The sequence below is a fragment of the Drosophila guanche genome, unplaced genomic scaffold (assembly GCF_900245975.1).
Source record: "Drosophila guanche unplaced genomic scaffold, DGUA_6, whole genome shotgun sequence".
Taxonomy (NCBI): domain Eukaryota; kingdom Metazoa; phylum Arthropoda; class Insecta; order Diptera; family Drosophilidae; genus Drosophila; species Drosophila guanche.
In genome coordinates, this window is record NW_022995751.1 from 2,987,499 (window position 1) to 3,001,881 (window position 14,383).

The window sequence follows — 14,383 nt, forward strand, 5'->3', positions numbered from 1 at the left end:
AAGAGTGGAACCGCGCATCAAGATGCAAAAGTTACTATCAAAAGATCTTGGATAAGTTTTCGCTGCTTCTTTTCTCTTTATTGTCGCAACACTCCCATCACTAGTCTGATCTCCTACCCTCTTTTGAAACCGGGGTAACTGTATCTTCCCATCGAGTGTCCTGCCCTATATCATTTGCATAAATGCAGAGGGGCCCGGCCCGCATCCATTTGCAACCCCTTCGGGGCACTCTGACTCTGACTCTGACGTCTCTCGGTTGCTGTTTCTGTTTGTTTATCCGCCTCGGCGCCAGTCTCAATTACTTTATTGACCCGGACAGAGCATCCACTGTCGCTGTACATAACGATTGCAGTCACAATCGCATCCATCGATTGTCGCTTGCAGATTGCATTTCAATTGCGAAAACTGCGAGTATTCCGGGTGCGTTTTGTAGCTGATTTATGTGCCCCCATTGTTTTCTGGGCCAAGACGGAATAGTTCTGATTGATTGGCTTGCCATTCAATTGTCAACGGAGCGTAATCAAATTGGCTTATGTAAACAATGCTGCAGCTCGAGAGCTCGCCTCAGCGATATTTCCAATTGAAACCGAGTTGAAATGTCAAGAGAAATATGATTTACGACCCCAGATGCCGGCGAGGCGAGGGTAAAATGAAGACGGAAGAAAAACGTCAACCAGCAATTCTTTGGCTGCAATTGAAGACGTTTGGCATCGCATCCTATCAATCACCGCTCAATGCACTACTCCCAGGGGTCGAAATCAAAGTCTATTTCGGAGCAGAAACTTTGAGTTCATTAGTGACTCTATTTCTATAAGCGTAGGCGAGTTCAATGCCAAAAAAAACGTAGATAAACTACATTAAAATCGATTCAGAAGAGCGCCAAAAGGTAATCACATAAATCAAATGCCACAAATGCGATACCAAGTGTAAGCAAAAATGTATATAAATTATGATTAGGAGCCACGGACTGTGGACTCTGGACTATTATCCTGGCATTAGGGAAGTCTGTACACACACAAGCAAACGACATGAAAAATTGTCATTAGGCCAGAGTCAGAGTCAGTGGCAATGCCAGAAAAAGTTCAAGCCGGAAAAGAAGCAGCCGACAATAAGCCAAGTTAGCGGCGGCTTTTCTGTGGTTGCCCGCAAAAAGAACCCAACAAAAAATACGAATACAGCACGAAAAACTACACATATGCGGGTGCCTTGAAAGGGAGGACATAAATCATATCCTGGATGGTGCTCCTCTGGCTTCTGTTGCCTCTTGTTGCCTGCTGGCCACGCACTCGGCATAAGGACAAATGTTGATGATGACAAAGCGCCATTAAAGGCACATTTACACCCATACACGGCTCTGCAGATGGTCGGGGCAGGACAGGGCACCTACTCTCTCCGAGAGCGCCAAACAAATCACATAAATCAAGCGCGACACTTCGCTTATTATTTGCTGATTTTCCTCTTTTTTTGTGCTGCTTACAAAAGTTTTCCTTTTTGGGGTTTGTGGGACAGGCGTGTGTGGCATTATATCAAGATTTGGGCGTTAAAAAATTGACAAGCTCAATTGGAAAATGTATTGAAGGGAAATATTTCTAGGAAATGTGAATACAACTTTTGCAAAGTGCATGGAAATAATTTGATTTATGGGAATACGTTTTCTTTGCCAGAATTTAAATTTAATTCTTCAAAGAGAGATTTTCATATTAGTATGTTCCATTTTGGACACCTTTCAAAGATATTTCTCTGCTTATTTATATAGCATATTATTTTCGCCTATAATTTGAGATATTTTGAACCAGGGATAGCATTTATCGGTGCCACAGATCGTGTGTGTCCCACATCAAAGGTTCCCACCGCTGCGCAGTTTTAAGTACCAAGAAAAACAGCCGCCTGCCCACCAATTAGGAATGCTATTAACGGCCACCGCCTCCATAAAGATGGATCCTCTTTCTTTTTTGTGTGTGTTTTTTTTGCCGACCAGGTAAATCGATATATAAAGAAGTACGACCCCTCCTCCTTGCCCACCACATCGAGGCAGGTCGCTCTTTCCTCGCTTCAATTAGGATTTTCATAATTTCCCACATCGTGAAATTTATTGGTTTCGATTTCCGCTCCATTGCCTCATCTGCTGGCTGACCACACCCACAAAATCCTCACGATGATGACGATGATGATGGTGGTGGTGGAGTCCTGCTGGTCTTGGTCTTGATGTCCTGCAGGCATCTGCAGCTTAGGCTGCGGTCTTCTGGCTGTTCCATTAATTGAAAAAGTCTTTAGCTTAAATTATTAAATTGATTCTTATTCATTTTTAATGGCACTACCTGCAGGACATCCTGCCTGGATCCTGGACCCCGGATCTGACAGCTATGCCTTAATGGCAGCTTATGTGGCATTAGAGTTTCCATTTTTTCCCCCCGTTTTTTATAAGTTTAAAGCTTTGGTGCCCCTGGGGATTTCTGTTGCTTTTAGCAGCTGCTCTTGGGCTTAACTTTGCCACAAAACTTTGACGGCCAGAACATATGCCACAACACTCTACTGAGTCATCAATCAGGTCTATTAGAAACCACCAAAAACTTGACACAAGACTGTCTCATTCAACCCTATGTCGAGTCGTGTCGTGTACGGGTTGGTAATGGGCCCAGGCACGGGGGCATTAGTCTGCAATTTCATGCCTGATATCCGCCCAAGCCTAATAATGACACTAAAAGCCTTCGAGTTTGGGTTCCAGACGCGAGTTCTTGTTGCATTCTATATTTCTTCTTTCTTGTTCCTTTTTTTTTGCATGTCAGGGTCACATTTGGCCTTCACCCTCGCAACTCCAGGGGACGCGACTCGACCCGTCGTCTCAGCTGCAAACTGCAAATTAAACTAAACACAAACATAATTTCTCAGCACTTAGAAGCGAAATGAAATTATGATTATGCAAACGCCGCTGGTGAGTTTCACACCGGACGAAACTTTTACAACCAACCCTCCATTGAGCGGAGAGACTGAATCAAATGAATGAAGGAAAGAAGTTTCGGACGCGTGCCGAAATGAAAACGTCATGTTTTCGAATGAATTTTTTGAATTATGATGTTGAATGTTGACGCTGGGAAGCGACATGGTCATGGCCACGGGCCATCATCCGGGACCATCGAGCACAAGGCATTAAATTAATTCAAAACGCTCGCAGGACACGCGCTTCCAGGGCTTTTGTCTGATTGCCAAAGTATGGAGTCCGAAAACGAACACTGATGAAAGCCCCGATAAAAGGTGAGCACAGGGAGACAGCCAGAAATTCTGTCTTTTGTGGCGCTACACAGTAACCAAAGTCCCCTGGGGGGACCACGACAGCTTATGGTGGCTGCTGCTCCTCTTCCCACTGCTCTAAGCGAACGTTGAGGGTGGGTGGGAGAGTCCCTGAAGAGTTATCTGTTTGCACTTTCGATTTTGAGTTTATTATTATTGGCGTTACTTGCCAATGCACTTCTGTTGTTTGCTTGCCACATTAGTGGCCGACACACCGTGACTGCTGGCCCCCTCGCCCCGTCCGCCTGCCTATCCATGGAAAGTTCTGTAGTTCTGGGCTGTCTGCATTTGTCGTTTACAAATTGCTTTTCGTGTTCCACTCGCATCTATTTTGCCTGTCTGCATAATCAGGGGTTGGCGTTTTGTCCGGGGGGGTACGTGATGGTGATCTCTACTCTCTCTCTCTCTCCTTGGCGGGGTCTATTTTTATATGTCCTACGTCCGCTGCTTGTTAAGGGGATGGCTGATAAGGCACGTGGCCGCATTTATCAACTGCCTCGCGCTTGCAACAAGCGAGCGGAACATGCAACTACAACTACGCCGTACTATATGGATTCCTATTCTTCGATTCTTTTGCCAAATTGTTGGGGGTAGTTTCTAGTATATCTCTGGTCCGCCACTTCCTGTTGCTGTTGTCCTGCACTTGAGTTGTAAATTTGATTGTAGGAAACACGTAAGTATTTTTCCCCCATTTTTATAGAGTGTGCATGGAGTGGAGTTCTGGTTCGGTTAAGGGGTTCCCCCTGATGGTCTGTTGGTTTTTCTGGTAATTACTGTTATTATAATTTCTGTTGACTGCTGCACCGGCGAGACCTTCCAGAGGGGTAGAGGGAGAGGGAGTATCTCCCTGGCGTGTGCCTCTGTCCACGTGTACTCTGCTTGCTTTTCACTTGGCTAACTTGGCAATCCACCCCGGCTGTCAGTGCTGTAACCATAGCTGCAAATCCTGCTAATGATAGTCGTACTCGGTCGTACCTCTGCGATTTCTATCTCACGATTCCCATAAAGAGACAAGATTATGTCATCGCTGCTGTTAAAGGTAACCATGTAGCAGATCTATAATTTTTACGGGGCTTATTCCGCTCTAGTTACCGGCCCTTGTGCCATTCGATATGATGTGCCATAGAGATGGAAAGTACTGAAGCTGCCGCTGCTTCTAGGGTGGTGGCTGCCTGTGGGGTGACCTCCCCGTTGGCCTCTCCCTATCTCTGTCTGTCTTTTTTGCTGCCGTCACTTGAGTGTAGCGTAATTAATCTTCATCTAGAATCTAGAATCTAGAATCAAACGCCTACAACGCGACAGTTCCATCCCCTCCCTCCCATCTGTAGCAACTTCTGCTTCAGCTAATAAAACATTTTCCATAACACGCACACAGCACACAAAATGCCTAACAAAACAAATTTGTGTTAAGCGCACTTCACGTTGATGATTCTTAAACAAATTCACAATTTGTCTCAAGTGAGGTTTCTTTTTTGTCAATTTCCATGGCAAGGCATCCAATTGAACCTCAGAGCAGACAGAGTGGCAATGCCAGAGGCAGGCAACGAATGAAATGAAATGCTGCATTTATCAACAATAAGATCAGTCAGCAAATGATTGTGGCACATATTTTGGAGGGGAAGGGAGAGCGGCAGTCGCTCTCTTTACTTCCTCGCTTAATGCAGCAGCTTCAAGTGTGGTCGTCGTCGTTCTCGTTGTCGTCTCTAGTGGGAGGTCGTTCGGTCAGCAATGCACGCATGATTTACTCCGCAGGCAGGCCACTTGAACCACTACCCCTGCCACTGCCCAATCCCCTCCCACAGCCACATACACGATGGAGACGGAGACCCCAACTACACCTCCATCTCCAGCTCTATCCGTGGCCACATTATGCACTTTTCGTCATTCTCAACAAGGGGCGCTGATTGACAGCCGCATTGCGGCAGAGGGTGCACACGAAATGGAGACACTGCCACACAGCCCTTCGAGCTGCAGTCGAAGAAAAGTTGCCGCAGATAAGGCGAAATCATCATTGGCATCATATTTCACTTGATAATATTCTAAAGTATATTTTAGCTACGACTTTCTGTGACCTTCTTTGATTTAAATGATTCTAAATCGATGAAAAATTGTATTGAAATTATTTTACATTTTTAGCACCCACACCAGAGACATGCCGAATCCAGGCCACGTACTTGGAAACATCCATAACCTTCTTCACATCCCGACACCGATCCAAATGAGACGACTCCAATTAGTTCTTTCCTTTTGTTGTGCACCAGCGGTCCGCCAGAGTCTACCCCGCACACAGACTGCTCACTGTCAGATCGAGCACACAGAACTCCTTTCATGTCATTTCCGTAACGATATCCGCATTCGGATTGACCGACGACCTGCAGCGTTTTCCATTTCCCTTGTCATGTAGTTCACCCCAGCCGGCGACAGTGGCCCACTGACCCACGTAGTCATTGTGGCCATCTCTGGATTCGGTGGGCAGTGGAATGCTTTGAATGTGGACACGGAACTCCACCCGCTCTGTGCGAATCAGTGCAATATCGTTGATGCCATAGCTGTGGATGTGGGAATACGTGATCTTCAACCAACAGCTTCATGGTTGGCTTGTCTCCTCTCCAGATATCGCCATAGTTGAGGCTCACCCACGTGGCATTGTCAGTGCAGTGGGCAGCAGTGAGTACCCAAGTGTTGGCAATAATACTGCCACCGCAGCCCCTGGTATGGTTATTATTTTTGGAGACTTTGAGATGAACACCTTACGTTGTTCATTGAACACGAATTGCCTGTTCTTGGCAAGCTTTCCATTTACTATGCGCTGCACCACATTCTCCTCACCAGCCACAAAGAGTGGAACAAACAGAAGACACAAAAATATTAACATTTTGAGATCGAAAATTACCTTGAGTTTAGGTCAAGTTTACTGACTGCCTTATATACGGATTTTTCTTATAAATTTGCAGCTATTTTTCCATTTTTAAAACTCACATTCCTTTGCTTAAGTTTCAATAATTAGGGCACCCATAAAGAAGATGGGCCAAAAGATAAGTCTGACAACTTTGTATTGCTGGCAGTAGCTGGTGGAATGAACTCTCTCGTTTCCCGTTCATTAATTTCCAAACCCTATCTGCTCATTGAAGCGTTGTATTATGATAATTTTTCTCAGTGCAGCCGTATTCTAGCTATGCGCATTTTGCATAACTCTGCACCCTGGCCCGGGGGTTAAAACAGTTCCGAATGGGTAACCCGCTAATCCTCTGCGCCTGTCATAAACATTGACATTGATGTTGATGCTGATGACGATGATGACGCAGGGCGATGTTCGTCGTAGCTGCTTTTGTGCCACTGACAACTGACAACTGACAAGTGGGCGTGGTGGCAGTGGCTGTTCCTGCCCAAGTATCCGCATATCCGTGTAGCCGAGTACCCGACTAACCCCCTGCCACGTTTCGCTACGCTCCACAAATTGTGGCATCGTTGGACGGACTCATTCCGGCGTATGCCCTTTAACGATTGTATTCGTCATTCGAGCAGACAGACAGGACGCTTGACATTTATTTGAAACGTTCCATGAGCCCAGCAGAGCCCATGGAAAAAAAAAGGGATACACTCCCCCCACGCCCAAAACGGGGTGCAGCAGTATACAGAGAGATCTCCCAGTGGCAACCACAGTGCGGCACAGCGGACACAGAGGCGGCATCAAGCCGAGCGCATGTCAATCATTAAACTGTCATTTTCACTCGATTTAACTAGCATTAAAAATCGTCCACAATTGCCGGGATTTATGCATTGTGCGTAAACTGTCATAAATTTTCAACTAGTGCTGTGCAGAGCTGTCCATGCCCTCTGAGGAGTCCGCACCACAGAATCCCCCGTTAAGCTGTCCTAATTTTTTATGGTCTGCAAACTAATTTTTATTCATTTTCCACAGCCACCCAAAACTAAGCGCGCAAATTTATTTTCATACGCTCCAAAGAGCCACAGAAAATGGAACCCCAAAAACCCAACAAGAGAATGAAGATGGAAGATGGAAATGTTGGAGAAATTTAACTGAGAAATCTTGAATTTTCATCTGGGGCCAATCTCTGCAGCCATTAACCAAACGAACGAAGCAAAATGGAAAATGGAAAACTGCTGACAGACAGGACGACAGACCGCATCGCAGGACATTCGTCCCCCAGCAGTTCCGTTTCCGTTGCTTTATTCGTTGTGCCAAAAAATGAAAGAACAAAAATGTTGTATCTGAAAATTATGGAAATTTATTAATCACATAAATTTCAAGCATAATGTGCGTGAGTGGGCCGAGTTTGGTCCCCAACGCGGCTCGTTAATAGCTCCCAAAACGATGAAAGCCGCGAGACGCCAAAGGACGAGGCATAAAAAATGCGTTAGGGGCAAGAAGGGAAACTTCTTCTAGGCGAGGCTGGCACTGGGCGGGGGGCGACTTAAACAAACTTTGTGCTGTGGTTGCGGCTCCAAAATAGAGCTGGCAGCAGCAAGGTGGGGCAGCCAGGATCTGTTGATGTGTAAGCAAATATTTTGCTCAAATTGTGGGAAAGTGATTTAGCCAGCAGGGAGGGAAGATTCAATCAGCAAAGAGAGGGAGAGAGTGGAGTGAGGCAATTGCTGGTGTTGGTTAATTTACCTGTACGTCCCCCCAAGGAAGTAATACTCGTAGCGGAAAGTAGGTAATTCTCCAATACTTTTAGAGTGCAAATCTAGGAAGTTGTACGGATAAGCCATATGGATTAGGTGCAACACTTTTTTTATGAAATTATCGGAATGGTTAAAACAAACTCCAAACAAATCCCCCGAAAACAAAGTGCCAACATGTGTTGCACTTAACCCCCACGGGGAAAAGTTACCTCTCCCCTGCACCAAACACATGCAACACACGCGTCCCCACTAAGCCCTTTGACAGCGCTCCTCCACAGAGCTCCTTCTGTATAGGGAAAATTCGCCAAACAGCACGTGTACGTGTACGTAAACGGATGAGCGAGTACGAGTGCGAGCACGAGCACAAGCACAGAGGGGAGTATTGGGTAGGGAGTAGGGTGTGGATTGGATAAGAGCAGAGGGGTGGAGCTGCGATGGTGCTGCGGTAGTGCTGACATTTAAAGTAGCTGCCAGCTATTGAAGTGACAAAACTAAAGATAAGACTCAATCACGTGTAGCTGACACTGACAATCGCTGCAGACGGGGGGGAAGCGAAAGCGAAAGGAAAACTCACCAGCAACAAAATAGAAAATCAATTTCCCCCGTTTTAACTGAATACTGTGTGGGGAGAGGCAGGGACAGTGGCATGCGCTGCAAGCAGTTGCTTTGTATTTCCTATGGCGACAACATTAGTGGCTGGCAGACGGGGTAGGGCAGGGGGATGGGGTATGGGGTATGGGGTATGGCGAATGAAGAGTGACATGCAGAGACAAGCTGTGTGGCACGGGGCACATGGGGCCCAGGACAAAGAAGGTGTCACTAACAGGAACAGGATAAATGTGCAAAACAGCAACAGACAGGAAAAAGAGCTGTCAGGCCAAGGAGGAAACAGAAAAGGAGTATGCAAAAAGTGCCAAGTCGAAGCCAGAGTTACACTTGAAGCTTGGTTACTCCCAAACTGCGTTCGAAACTGCTCCAAGCTGAAATACCCTGAGGAAGCATATCAAAATCCATGGCGAGTGGGTGCTGGCGTCGCAGCAGTAGCCAGGACAGCTTTTGGGTTGTGTTTGGCTTGTTTATCATGTCAGTCGTACGCTCCCAGAATTGGCATCACTAAGCAGGCACATCACTTTGTATGCAGGCAAAGCCAGGAGAGAGAGAGAGAGACCCAGAGGGTGGCCGTGTAGAACTCAGCTGTCGCCATCAAGATAATACAACTTGCAACTGCAGCTTGCATGCATCTCCCTCCTGACCAGCTACATCTCGAGTTCTCTCTGCTTCCGCTCAACGATTTTATTTGCCCAACTTGTGTAAATGTTAACGCAGCAGAAGTAGCAGCAGCAGGAGCCTCAGAGCCCGCTTTCAACTACTCCTACGTTCTCCGTCGACGTATCCGTTGCAAGCAAATAAACAAGCCCGACACAACGAAACGAAACGAAACGAAACCAAACAGAAACTAAACCCAAACCAAACCAAACTCAGAAGTAGCCAAACCACAAATAGATCTTACAGTTGCCACGATAAGCTTCAGTTACCCAGAGGACAGTGGTTGGATTTCCATGGAAAGTACAGCTAAAATCAGCCTTATGGAGAGCTTTGAAGCTACACAAGACTGATACCATTTCGTTGGACACTGTGTACCACAGGGTGGTACTTCCTTAAGATGCAGGCAGCTCAGAAGAAGCTCAGCTCACATTTTGTTACAGTGGCAGTGGCAGGCAAACATCACGTGTGCGTCTCTATCTATCTGTTTGTATGTCTGTCTGTCTGTCTGTCTGTCTCTCTATTTGTTTGTGTGTGCAGGTGTACCTGTGTCTCTTTGGGCATGTGTTTGTCTATCTGTGTGTTGTCGCTGCAAAAACAATGCACTCGACGCCGACGACAGCATCAACATGCATAAAATACAATTTCATTCGCATTTTATTTGTTTTAAGCTGCGACTTTACACAAAGCCAACAAAGTGGCAGCCCGCCCCGCCATCTGTGTTTGTCCCTGTGTGTGTGTGTGTGTGTGTGTGTGTTTGTGCATGTGTGTGAGCCGGATATAGCCACGGATATCGAAAAGTTTTTCCTGGTAATCTCACTCTCCTACGACAAACGAAAAAGTCATAAAAGTGTAGATGGTTTTTTAAAATGACAGCAGCTGAAAATTAAGTTCTTGACTTTTATGTCCGCCGCAAGTTCCGAATTATTGATATGCCACTGGATTAGTACCACAGAGAGAGAGAAAGAGAGAGAGAGAGTCACTTCTGGTTGAGATTTACCCATCCCTATCCTGTGGGAGCCGGTTAAGGTGTGCGTTTTATGATGCGTTAGAGAGAGAGAGAGTGCAGGGGGAAAGTAGTTGTCGTAAATGGATATTACTCCTTTGAGTGAGAGTTTCTGTCCGTCAAACACATTGTAATTCCATCATCGAACGCTGGCATAGGGGACGGCACCAACTGTAATTGGCTTTTGGTGCAGGCACCACAACATCATCATCATTCTGTCGCCGTTTTTGTAATCTCATCAGCATTCGGAATGAGTTTTGACTCGCACAGAACACACAGCACAGCTCTCGTAATCACATTAAAAGTATGTCACACTTCAATTACTGTCAGCGACAAGTCCAAGTATTTTGTTATTAATTTTCAACCATTTGTTGCGCTCTCAAATGAGAAACTCAGAGACTGTTCTGTTTCAGTTCTTTTGGGATGAGTTCTGCTCGGTACAGACAGCTGCCAAACACATGCGAGCGAGCCGGCGAACGTGTGCAAGTGTCGCCTGCCACACGTTTTGCATTAGGAATGCCTTCGCTTGGGCTCAGTCAGCTCTTCCCTTTGCATGCCTTTGGGGTTTGTGTTGGGGAGGCGGCGCAACGTGAAAATTGTGAAAAGTCAGCATGTGGTTTGCGTCAGAGTGTCTGGCATGAAGTTTTCCATTCAGTTTACGGTTATGCCTTAGAGACCTCAAGCTGTGCGCCTGCGCCCAGAGCCACTGACGATTGTCGGATGAAGGACGGAGCTAATTCATTTGTAAATGTCTTTGTGTTATGCGACACAAACATATGCTTCAGGATTAGTGATGGCAGCGTGAAAACCATAGATCAATTATAGCAGGAAATGCTCGTACTGAGGGTAAAAGCAAGTTGGAATCAAATTTCCGAAACGAGTTTGGCAAATATTTTCAGAATTCTCCTAATTTAGGCTAAAATATGACTGAAAATTAATGGATTGAACTGAGAAGAATATTTTATCTCTTCATTCTATATTCTATGTTCTCAACTAAAGATATTTTTCCTACTTAAGATTCTATTGGCGATGTATATATAGAGAGCCCTCTCCCTTTGCTATCGCTTCTCATGTTGCACTTCTACACTCAGTGTACCATCTCTAGTCACGAATCGACATCATAAAGCCACAGGCGGTGGTACCTGGTGCCAGCAGGGAGGCGGAGCAGAGTGTCGCTGCATACGCTCCGCCCCATATCTGACACTTTTTTTCGGTTCGTTTTTATTTGGTTGAGGAGAGACTGTGGGTCGGTCGCGTGAATTCTGGGTAATTACAATTTATGGGTGACGCAGTTTCTCAAGCGATTCCCTCGCTGTTTCTCCTTCTCCTGTTTCGGCTGAGATGTCGATCCAATTCCATTTTCATTTCGAGTCCCATTTCCCACTTCCATTTCCATTTGTATGACTGAAGTGGCAGCGGCACCCGCAGTGCGTGTTTGTATTGCTTTTGAATTGAAACTCGATTGCGAAACAAAGGTCGAACGGTGGAGAGGCTCTTCTACCCCTACTCTCTTCTATTCTGTTCCAGTTGCCTTCCACGAAGCAATAAGCAATAGTTTTGTTCTGTCCCACAAAGGCCAACAATGGCACTCGAGTGCACCTTGCCATTAGCCATGGGGTAGCTGTAGAAGAAACTCTCTCTGAGACACGATGTCTGCGCCGTCTAATGGTTCCAGAGACATCATTAAATGTACTTCGTACTCCTACTTCACAGCTATGGCAACCCTCGGCCTCTAGAGCTCCCCCCTCCACCTCCACCTCCACCTCCTTCTCCTTCATCTTTTTCGTATGGTTACATCACCATGCGGGCAGTTGTCTAGAATTCCCAGGGCCATAAGCCGCACAAATAATTACAAAAAGAATAGAAACAAACTGCTCGCAATGCTTCCCAAAAAATTGGCTATGCATTTTATGGCGGGTGTTATGGTTCAGTAGATTGAATTATGTACACCCCTCTACAGCGCCCCTTTCTGCTACATAGATCCCTCCCAGCTTTGCGTTGGGAATGCATTTCATATACGGACGATGGGCGATGCACAACTCAATTAAGTTTTCTGCCAGTCTGTTTTCTGGCAAGCGAAAAACTTAATTTAATGCTTAATTGCAGCATAAAGTGTGGGGCCAGCAGGGGCGGCTGGGTGGTTGCCCAGCAAACATGCTGGGGATTGGGAAATTGAATTTGAACCTCCGTTTGATCCTTGAAGCATATGTTGATGCTGTACCCCCCGCTGCCGCGCATCAATTGATAAGCAATTTTCCAATTCGCCTACAATTTTCATTTCCATTTAAATAGAAAAATCCCACGCAACACTCACACACACACACACACACACACACAAACGAAAAAGAAAGAAAGAAAAAGAATTTGGCACAAATGCCAAAATATGATGAAAGTCCGAGGGAGGGGGCGTTAACTCAAAAGTGGGCGTGTTCAGCTATGTGTGACGGTGACGGAAGGGGCAGGGCAGGGACAGAGGTTGCTGTAGCATAAAGCCAAATTCAATATAAAAATTCAAATCATTCAATTATCTGCGGCTCAACGCGGTGGCAGTAGCAGAAGGAGCAGGCGAGGGATAAGAGGATGGGCAAAAGGTACAAAAAGTTGAATCAATTTGGCAATTGAATTTCATGGAAAAAGTCAGCAAAATGGGCAGAGCCCAAAGGGAATGGGTAGGAGTAGGCGAGCGAGCATATTCGACTTAAACAAGTAAAATAAATGGCATTTATCAGAAACAAATCAAATTTCCGCTTGTAATGTAAGCAAAAACGAAGCAAAGATACAAGAAACAGATACAGGCACAAAGGAGGAAACACCACAACGAAGATTGGGTGCTCTCAACGAGGAAGGGAAATGAAACTGATTAAAGCCTAAAAATAAAAGGATTTCCAGTTGTAGAAAAGTCTTAAAATTATTCCAAGATATTTATTTCCTTAAATTTAACACAATTTCCGTTTACCCCAGAAATAGTCTCTGAATACATAAAGAATGATATCAAATGGATGACGTGATCCCTTCATGGATCTTTAGCCTAAAAATCCATTGAAAATCCCTTGTACACTTTTCGCAAAGTTTAAATTCTTTTTCTATTTTGTTTTTGGCAACTTTTTCAATAAATATTTGTTGTATATTTGCTGTAGTTAGATGTACTTCGCACTCGCAAACGTATCTCGTATCTTTTTTGGCAAATCAACTTCTCTTAGCTATTGGCAACATTTTTTCCATTTGCCCCAACCCCTGCACATTTCCCATTTCAATTTACAGGCATTAAATCACGGCAACAGCTACACGAATATACGAACATATACACAGCTTTAGATACATATATGTATGCCCTGCTAAACAATGCTCTAAATAAACAATAAAATGGATGGCATGGCATATAAAATGGGAAAATTGCATGCCATATCCCCATAGAGCGAGCGGAAAATCACGGAAAATCAACGCGAGTTTCAATTTCTTTCGGCCGGAGGTTTTTCCTCTTGGTTTTATTAGCCCTTTTGATATGTGCGCACGTATCCATGTATCCATGAGATACGCGATACCAATTTCAGTCTCTGGAGCATTGAATTACACGACAATGTACGCCGGTGTTCGACTTTTTCTTTCCTTTCTCTCTTGAGTTAATGAGTTCAATTCGCTTCGCTGACTTTTCCGTGTCGGAGTTTTGAGTTTCAACTGTTGCAGCGGCAGCGGTGGCAGCTGCTTCAAGATCGGACCTAACGAGGCTCACGGCACGCCCACGGCGATGCGGTTTTTGGCCATTTGTTTATGCACTGAGGGAGGAAGGCAGGAGGACACCCGTTGAGCAGGTCAATATTCTTCAGAAAAACCGCAATGTGTTCGTTCCGCCTCTTCTGTGTGGGTGTGATGAAGGTGCGGCTGCTACTGCTACTGTCTCTCAATCTGTGTAAGAGTTTATCTGTTGGTTGTATCTGCATATGCCCATCTCTGCATGCGTCGTTGTTGCCGCGTATCTGGGGTCGCATCAGTGACAGGGCTGAGCCTCAGCTTAATGCGCTTGCATAAACAATGTGCGACAGTGGCTTCTCCTGCTACCTTCATCCTCATCCACATTCGGATACGCATCTGTAGCTGTTGCTGTAGCTGCGGCTGTATCCCGTATCTTTTAGTTACAAACAAGTTCAGTCTGTAAGCGGATTTGCTGTAATGTCATTCAGT